The sequence below is a fragment of the Pundamilia nyererei genome, unplaced genomic scaffold (assembly GCF_000239375.1).
Source record: "Pundamilia nyererei isolate P.nyererei 1_Seehausen unplaced genomic scaffold, PunNye1.0 scaffold00169, whole genome shotgun sequence".
NCBI lineage: Eukaryota > Metazoa > Chordata > Actinopteri > Cichliformes > Cichlidae > Pundamilia > Pundamilia nyererei.
Window position 1 is genome coordinate 674,295 of NW_005187570.1, and position 8,289 is coordinate 682,583.

The window sequence follows — 8,289 nt, forward strand, 5'->3', positions numbered from 1 at the left end:
TGATTAAACATCAGGCTAAATGTAGATATTAAATTACTAGTGAATATATAAAGTTGGTTTTTTCTGCTAGTTTGACAAAATTGTCCCGAGTGTCAAACTGTTCAGCTGAGGAAATGCAGACTGCATGCTTGCATCCATGACTTCATTGTACTGACTCACATTTATTTTCACCCTGAAAGTTTTCTGCCCCCAACCATAATTAAAATGCTTTTTAAAATTTATTTCCCTAATCCCAACATATTACATTTGTTAAAGAATCTGATTTTCATCCAATAAGGAAGACAGCTATGATGTGACTTTGTAAACAAAATAAAGTTCACACGTAACACACATGATGCAGACATTTACAGTTTTAACCATTTATTCCGAGAATAGTTACATAGTTACAGAAAAACGATGCTTTCTTGGTTCTCTAATGGCTCCTGTCAGCTTTAGTTACAAAAACAGTATTTATGTAACAACATGTCAAAGAAACATTTCTGCACTCACTGGAAATCAGCACTAGAGGAATTCAAGATCTTACAACAGCTTGTGAACGGTGTGGCTCTGTGTGGTGCTCACATTGTGGCAGAACCATTTTGCATAGTAAAGTGTTTTAAAGTGGAATCGTTACGAGTCTCGAGAGAACTAAACGAGCTAACTCGTACAGAAAGTGGCAGCAGGGCAGGTGTGTAAAGCCTTTAGGAATAACAGTTTGGTATCAACCTCGTCTTTAGTGCTTATAGAAAAATGAATGTGACCAAAACTCCTGAGCAGCTGAGAGATTCAACAACCCAAAAATTTAAAAGGAAGACCGTCTATGTTACGCTAGCCTATTAGCAAAACTCCAAACGTTTAAACTCACCACAAATTTAATAACACATTCAAGTTGTGTTAGCATTCACCACAAACGGCTCTCAGAAATGGATCCAAGGAATTAGTATGGGTGCACTTCTCAGTATGCTTCACAACGAGTTCATAAGTGTGTAGACATTACAAACATGTTTGTGAGGTCCCACAACAACACTGACTCGCACTGCTTGGCCAGGTTTCAATGTTTCTGCAGGTGAATCCGCCTTCAAACACTGTTCTTATGGAAATACTTTAAGCAATCCAATCTATGTGTTTGTGTATGTAGACTTGTGACTTTCTGTCACCATTTGTTTAATTTATTTCTTACCCACACATCTTCATGTCCATGACCATAACCAATTAAAATTTGTGTCTGTTTCACAAACTGCCATTAAAACTATTCTGAGCTGGAGCTGTCATTATTGAATACAGACAACATATTTATTGCTCTGTTATACAGTATCTATGACAGAAGACCCTGCAGATGTAGATGTTACAATGGGATTCGTTGTCACTAAGCAAAAAAAAAAAAAAAATATCAGTGAGGTTGAATTAAAATAAGTCATTGAGTCTGAGGTAAAAATCTATCCCACTCAAAGTGCGTCTTGTATCACAGACTAAGATAAGGTTGCTACAGAGACAGTAAAGCTAAGAAAGAGGTTTCAGAGTGCAGAGAATGAGGTAGAGGTACATCACAAAACACCTCAAAATCTACTGTATTATACTACCATGTAATACAGTGATGTGAAAGCCAAAGGAGCTCCTCGGGTCTATGCTGGAGTGAAGGCTAGAAGAGCTATCTAACACTGCGCTCTCCTTCTAAAGTTGCTGTGTTGTATTTTGCTCTTTTCCTTCAAGCCCCATGGCTTTATTCATTTTCTGGAGTGACCAGTTTTCACAAATCAAGTCAAAAATCCCAAAAGTTTCCCAGGAGTTACAGGGGCTCCGATCAGCCACCCACAAGTGTCTGTCCAACCACAGCATCACTCGACACTGCAAAGAGTCTAACACACTTCAGTGGCTGGTTTGGGGAATGGTCTCCAGATGCTAATCAGAGGTCCTTCTGCCATAAACGGGTCAGTGCTGCTTAGATATGACCCGATACACACGATTCACGCTGCACCATTCAAAAGAATACAGAACCATCCTCAGTATCTTTTCAACATGGATGACTACACGTTACCACATAGATGGGCTTTTCCATCAGGTGCTCTTTGGATTAATCAGGAACAAATGTCCAATAGGATAGTGTGAACTCCCTGCTGAAGGGTTGTGTGGAGCTGATACAGGCCTGTTACTTTTCCTTCAGAGCACAAAACTGATCATATGCGCAGTGTTTCTCCAGTGCGACACTGATCACGACCCCGAAACACCTCCGACCTGTCAGGACACTGACAGGAAGAAACTCTGGGGGTGTCCTGTTGTGTCTGGCATTAGCATGTTGGGATGCCTCGGGCCCCGATGGATTTGAGAGAGGGCCTCCATGAAACCAGACGTTGGGAACAGTGCTACTCACTGTGCCTCAATGTAATCAACATTAATCACTTCACCTGTCATTGGTTTAAATCAATGTCTCAGCTTCAGTTTCATGATTGTACTTCAGTGTTTGGACAGAGGGGGGCACGTTCCCATATGATATTAATGCAGCCTGGAATATTGTGTCAAACCCCACTGAAAGCAGAAGACTCAGTTGCTCAGCTTACATGAGATGAAAGTGGTTCCAGTAAATTTCCTTCTTGGTGTGAACTTTCAAAAGCGACCCACAAAATAGTTTTAGAAATCAAAGTGCACTTAGTGTACATCATTGTTAAGGCACAAGGTTGCACTGGGAGGTCAACCGTTTACAGCTACTGCTATCATTAGTACAATGATTGAATACTGGTACAGTAGAGTGCAATGCCATACAGTAACCTGTGCCACAGTCACAGACCTTACACAATTAAGGAAGAACAGGCCTATACTGGGAAGGATGGGAACAAAAGTCCACCACTACATAACAGACGCACAGTTTCATGCCCAGGTCGCTCTCAGAGAAACGATGTGCTCCAATTGTCCCCAGTCCAAAGCACCACAGTGACTGTGTTGGAACTACGTGGAGTTGGAAGTGCGTCGTTGTGGTTTGACTTGCAGACTGGTCCGGACTGTTTTGGAGTGAGCGGTCTGTGACTCTGCGCTTAAATTATGATTGAAGATTCCTCACAATTCAGCTTGTCAGGGTCCGTTTTTCCACTGGAGTCTATACCTGTGTAGGACACAGATGTAGGGACAAAGAATTAGCAGGTCAGCATAAAGGAGCAAAAGTCATTTCAGAAAGAACAAATCAATCAGTAGCAAAAGTAATAATACTGTCACCATAATGGACCCATTATGGTGAGATGTAATATATTTTGATGTTTATGTTTACGTTCATTAGATTATCTAAGTTCATTTCTGTATTACCAATGTTGTCCTGTTATAGTTCATCGTTTCTTAGATTCCCCGGTGTTTAAGTCTCCCTCACCCTTCATGTATTTCATGTCTGCATCTCATTACGTTTCCCGTTTTATTTTGAAGAGGTCTGGTGTCCCATGTTCATTGTGTTTAGTTTCACATCCCCTGATCTCCTGTATGCATTTGGTCTGCGTTTTCATTCATTCGTTGTCAGGTTGTCTGTTGAGTTCTCATCATGTCCACACCTCCGTGTTTTTCCATGCTCAGGTTTTTAATCATATTCAAGGTTTTGTTCTTTGTTGTGTTTAGTTTCTCCCAGCTTAGTTCTAGTTAGTTTCGCCTCAGTGTGCATCTGCCTTTTTGTTTTGTACCTTTCCCCGCCACAAATAAACTGCTTGCCTTTTGTTAAATTATAGTTTCGTTCCAAGTGTCTGCATTTGGGTCCTCTTTCTCCCTCCACATAATCTGCCAGTGCAAACCGTGACAATTATAATGATTAAGTCATCAGCAGAAATATACAACATCACTTTGTAATCTAAAAAGTACAGCAGAGTGAACTATCACGTGAGTTTAACTTAAACATCTGCAAACCTTCTATTGAAATCACCAGATCTTCTTTTCCACAATGTACAATAAAGGTCACAAGATTGAAACATTCGCATGTTTATTCGCATGTTTATTCGCACAGCCAGAACGGGTTGGAAAAAATTAGAAAACACAAACTAGTTTAGTCAAGCCCGCCAGGTAAGACTCGTTTTCTTTTGAGTATAATTCCAATATAATGAATGCACTAGAGGAAAATTATTTGATACTCGTCTGAATTTGTAACTTTGCTTACTTCCAAAGAACAGTCTCTAATTTTATAGTAGTAGAGACAGAATGTCAGCCAAACCATTTGGGTTTCTTGGATTACACTCGACAACTTGAAGCATCACCTCCCTCCACAGATTTCCTGGGGGAGGGGGAGGCTAAGCCACTTGATGACATTAATTTTCTTTAACCACACCTTTGTTGCCTTGGTGGTATGTTTTATTATTATTATTATTGTAGGGTCTTTACCTTTCTATATAAAGCGCATTGAGACGACGACTCCTGGGATTTTGCACTATATAAATACAACTGAACTAATTGATGAGATCAATATCTCAGACATTTCATTGACTTGAAGCTAGAATCTGATTAAAATGTTTCTGAGCAGTGTATTTCTTCCAGTTCTGAATACTCGCACCAACAGATCTTGCTAATTGTCTGTAGCCCATTCCAGCATTGTGCAGGTCTCTTATCCCTAATGTTCATTCCTGATCTCAACGTATGTGTTGAGATCAGGAGTATCTGACTGACAATCTGTAATCTGTGTATTGCATGGGTACACAGCCAATCAGAACTCTGGCTACTTTATAGAGGATCAATTACTGATTTTACTCAATGACGTACAAATCAATCCATAACTTTCAAAATAGATGTTTTCTGGATTTTTGATTGATATTCTGTCCCTCTCTATCAAAATGAAACTATCAATATAGAGACTATTCATTTCTTGACCAAACTTACAAATTCAGCAGCAGATCAACTATTTTCTCTCACTGTAATATGTGGCATGCAAAATGATTTAGATCTCTTCTGAATCAAACCCTATAACAGAGGCGTTCCGTCTGAAGAGCTCTGCAAACTACTATAACGAAAAGAAATGTGCACTGCACAGGGATGCTATAGCAAAGGCACTGAGGTGACTGGGTGCAAAAGTAGAATGGTGCACATTTGTATGTGTCTACCTGCAGTAAAAATGACAGCACTGCCGCACACAGCCATACTTCCTGCTGTTGGATGTGTCCATGTTTGGTTCAGAACTGCTCTAATAATAGCTCACCGGCTGACATGCAACAGCTCAGGCTGGCAGCGCTTTGTTCCTCTTTTCATATGTTGCATAACATCACAGCACACGCTATGGACAAAAGTGGATCAGCTTAGCAGGACGCACACGTCTGACATGAGCAATAAATGTAGTAATACAAAGGGTATAAATGGGGGAAAATAGACAAGTACAAACACACAGTGCTAGGTTTAAGATGTAAGATGCTTAAATTATTTTACTTTGTATAGAGAAAGAAAATATTTCACAAAAACTACGGGAGTAAAAATAGCATAATGGAACATAGAACAATGTGCATCCATAATGCCCGGCACAATGTGCAACACTTTCAGTCGCCATTTATTTTTCAGATGTTAATTTGTCATATTTTAATATACTGTAAACATTTTTTGGTAGAAATATGTTTTCATATAATATTTAGCATTTTAAGTGTATTTTTTCTTCTTCGCTGTCTGATTGGAGCATGAGGTGCTGCACAGAGGTTTTCCCTGTGTGTTTAATCCACACTGGAAGTCAAATGAAGGTAGCATCGCTAGTTTTAAACAGCACATTGTGTTACCATTAGAGAAATTAAAGCTTTAAGTCTAGTTAGTCGTGTTTTCTCGTCCTGAAACTAGCAGTCGTTAAACTAAAAAGGTTAAAAATGTGAAACTGCACTTTCACTGAATTCAACATGTAATTATTCTTTTTAACGTTCTTTATAAGCAAGTGTAATTAAGAAAACAAGCCAGGTGGAAGCTCAGTATATCCTGGACAGAACTACGGCCTGCTGCCTCCTCTTGTTTTATAACTCAAAGGCAGACTGCCTCATTAAAAAGCAGCAGTGGAGACCAGTATCTTACAGGAAGTGGTAGGACTGCCAGAGGCAGCAAACACACACAGCAACTTTCTACTCTTACTCATCACTCCAAGCAGTTTAGACTACAAGCCAGATTTAACCATACATTCATACACTGCTTTATCCTGCACACCTTATCTAAATCTCATTTATGGCAAATATAGAATATTCAAATTAATGTCGTCATCTATGGGGTGTGGGAAGAAACTGCCGTATCTGGATGAAATCTTGACACAGAATGGCCAACGTTCAAACCAGGAGCTTTCTGCTGAGAGTGTTTTAACCACTGAACCATGATTTGACCACAACAAATATGTTGTTCTCTCATGAGCAGATATTTAGGATGTGAGTGATGCTAATCTGACCTTTAATGCTGCAACCCTGTTAAATGTCAGGACAAATGTTAGGAACTGTGCCACAACACAAAGAATGAGGGGACACAAACAACAGCTATGGATGAAACTGAAAAAGAAGCACATGATTTCCAGTGTGCAATCCCAACATGACAAATCGTAAATGGACTAGTATTTATAGAGTACTCCTCTACTTTAACTGATCATCCAAAGCTTTTTTTTCGTATGAAGTATTGGGAAAAGAACACTGCAACCTTCTGATTGGCAGATGATCTACTCTACTTCCTCAGCCACCTTACAGCAGGTATTACAGTCATTGTTTGTTATTCTATTGTGAAATATGTGTAGTTCTGTTCAAACAAAACCCAAAGATATCAAACCATGTCAAACCCTCTTCCTGTTGGTCAAAATCCTCACTTTCTGCTGATCAAACTGTTTCTATTTATTATTTACAAGTCAAAATGAAGTTAGCCACAGTTGGCAACATTTAACCAAAGAGAAATAAGCAGGAGAACAAAGCATGACAGCGCCACCACAGAGTTGTGAGTCTGTGGTTGATGGAATGCAGACTGTCAGCAGATTAACATCATGTAAAGAGCTTACACACCATTAGATCCAACACAGCTGCTGTGAATGGAGACAGCAGAGTGGAAGAGATGTGGCTCTATGTTATTCACTGTGAGAAAAGGTGGTTTGCTGGGCTGTACAGGAAGGTTGCCTATCGTAAATTATAGACATCCAAGCCTAGAAGCAGGGGTCGGCTTGAGCTTTTAGTCTTTTTGCTTCTGAATACACCACAGAACACGATGAGGTGCTTCGTTGTGATCACTTGTGTAAGAACTGGTTTTTGCAGTTCTTCCTCAGAGCCCCGAGGACCCAAAGGAAATATTTACAAGCGCTGCAGCCACTCAGCTAGCCTGTTTTTACAACAATGTTACATAAGAACAAACCAGTGTGCTCATCACGCTTTCTCCCAAACTCTCGTAAAGACTGCTTCGCAGCATTTCTCAGCCGCCCTGTAATAGCCCACGCTTTCTGAGCCCGTACATAACATGGCATACTGTGCCTTCAGGCTGCTGTCCACAATCAGCGTCCTCTCTGTTTTAGAATACTAAAAGCCATATGAAGAGTGAAAGCATCAAACGCATTGTCTTTATAGCACATAAGCATTCTTGTGTCCGTGGCAAGGACAACATGCTGAAAAAGCTTGTTTGTGCTCTCAGCTCATATGAAAACAAAAGAATTCCTAAAAGTAAGGACCGTACGTGTGTGCAGTACAGAAGCTTACACTGCTCTGGACTGGATAGCAGTGACACACGGCTGCACACAAGAAGACAAAATGTTCCTGACCAAAGCTCCCATAAGCCATCAACCAAAAGCAGCACTCTCATCTCATTGTCCAGCAGAGGAGCGGGTGGGGGTGGATTAGGGGATGTCACGCACAACGCACATGGACATCAATGCTGACTCATGTCACTAAATATTCCACCCCGGCCATCCAATGCCACCTTTCAAACTATGTCCATTATGAAGACAACACAAAAACACATGTTGTATCTAGAGATGGCACGATACCACTTTTTTATGTCCGATACCGATATCATAAATTTGGATATCTGCCGATACCGATATGAATCCGATATAGTGTTTTTTAATCAACAAAACTGTTTTTTAAATATCTTGCTGCATTTTGTATAAGTTCATACTCAAGTTTAAAACAACAACTACACTAAAGCTATTCTGTTATACCTATATGCAAAAAAAAAAAAATTTCATAGTTCAGCAATACTGATCAATCTAATAAACTTAAACCTACACCATCCTCACTATTCTGGTATTTTAAAGAGTACTTAGCATAAATATTAAGCAACCTAACTAATAGGGTTCCAACTCCTAGCAACAACAAAAATAAATAAATAAAAAATAGGGAACCACCCCTCACGCTCCACCTCATGATGCTTAATCGA

At 39.8% G+C, this 8,289-nt stretch overlaps 1 protein-coding gene across 1 annotated transcript in view; it reads right to left on the reverse strand.

Moving 5' to 3' along the window:
* Positions 1-335: 335 nt before the first annotated feature.
* stk35 (serine/threonine kinase 35) overlaps positions 336-8,289 on the reverse strand; it is a 19,205-nt gene continuing 11,251 nt past the window's right edge. Inside the window, exon 3 of the mRNA XM_005745880.2 lies at positions 336-3,073. The gene's annotated coding sequence lies outside the window, so the exon portion shown is untranslated. The remainder of the gene's footprint in view (positions 3,074-8,289) is intronic.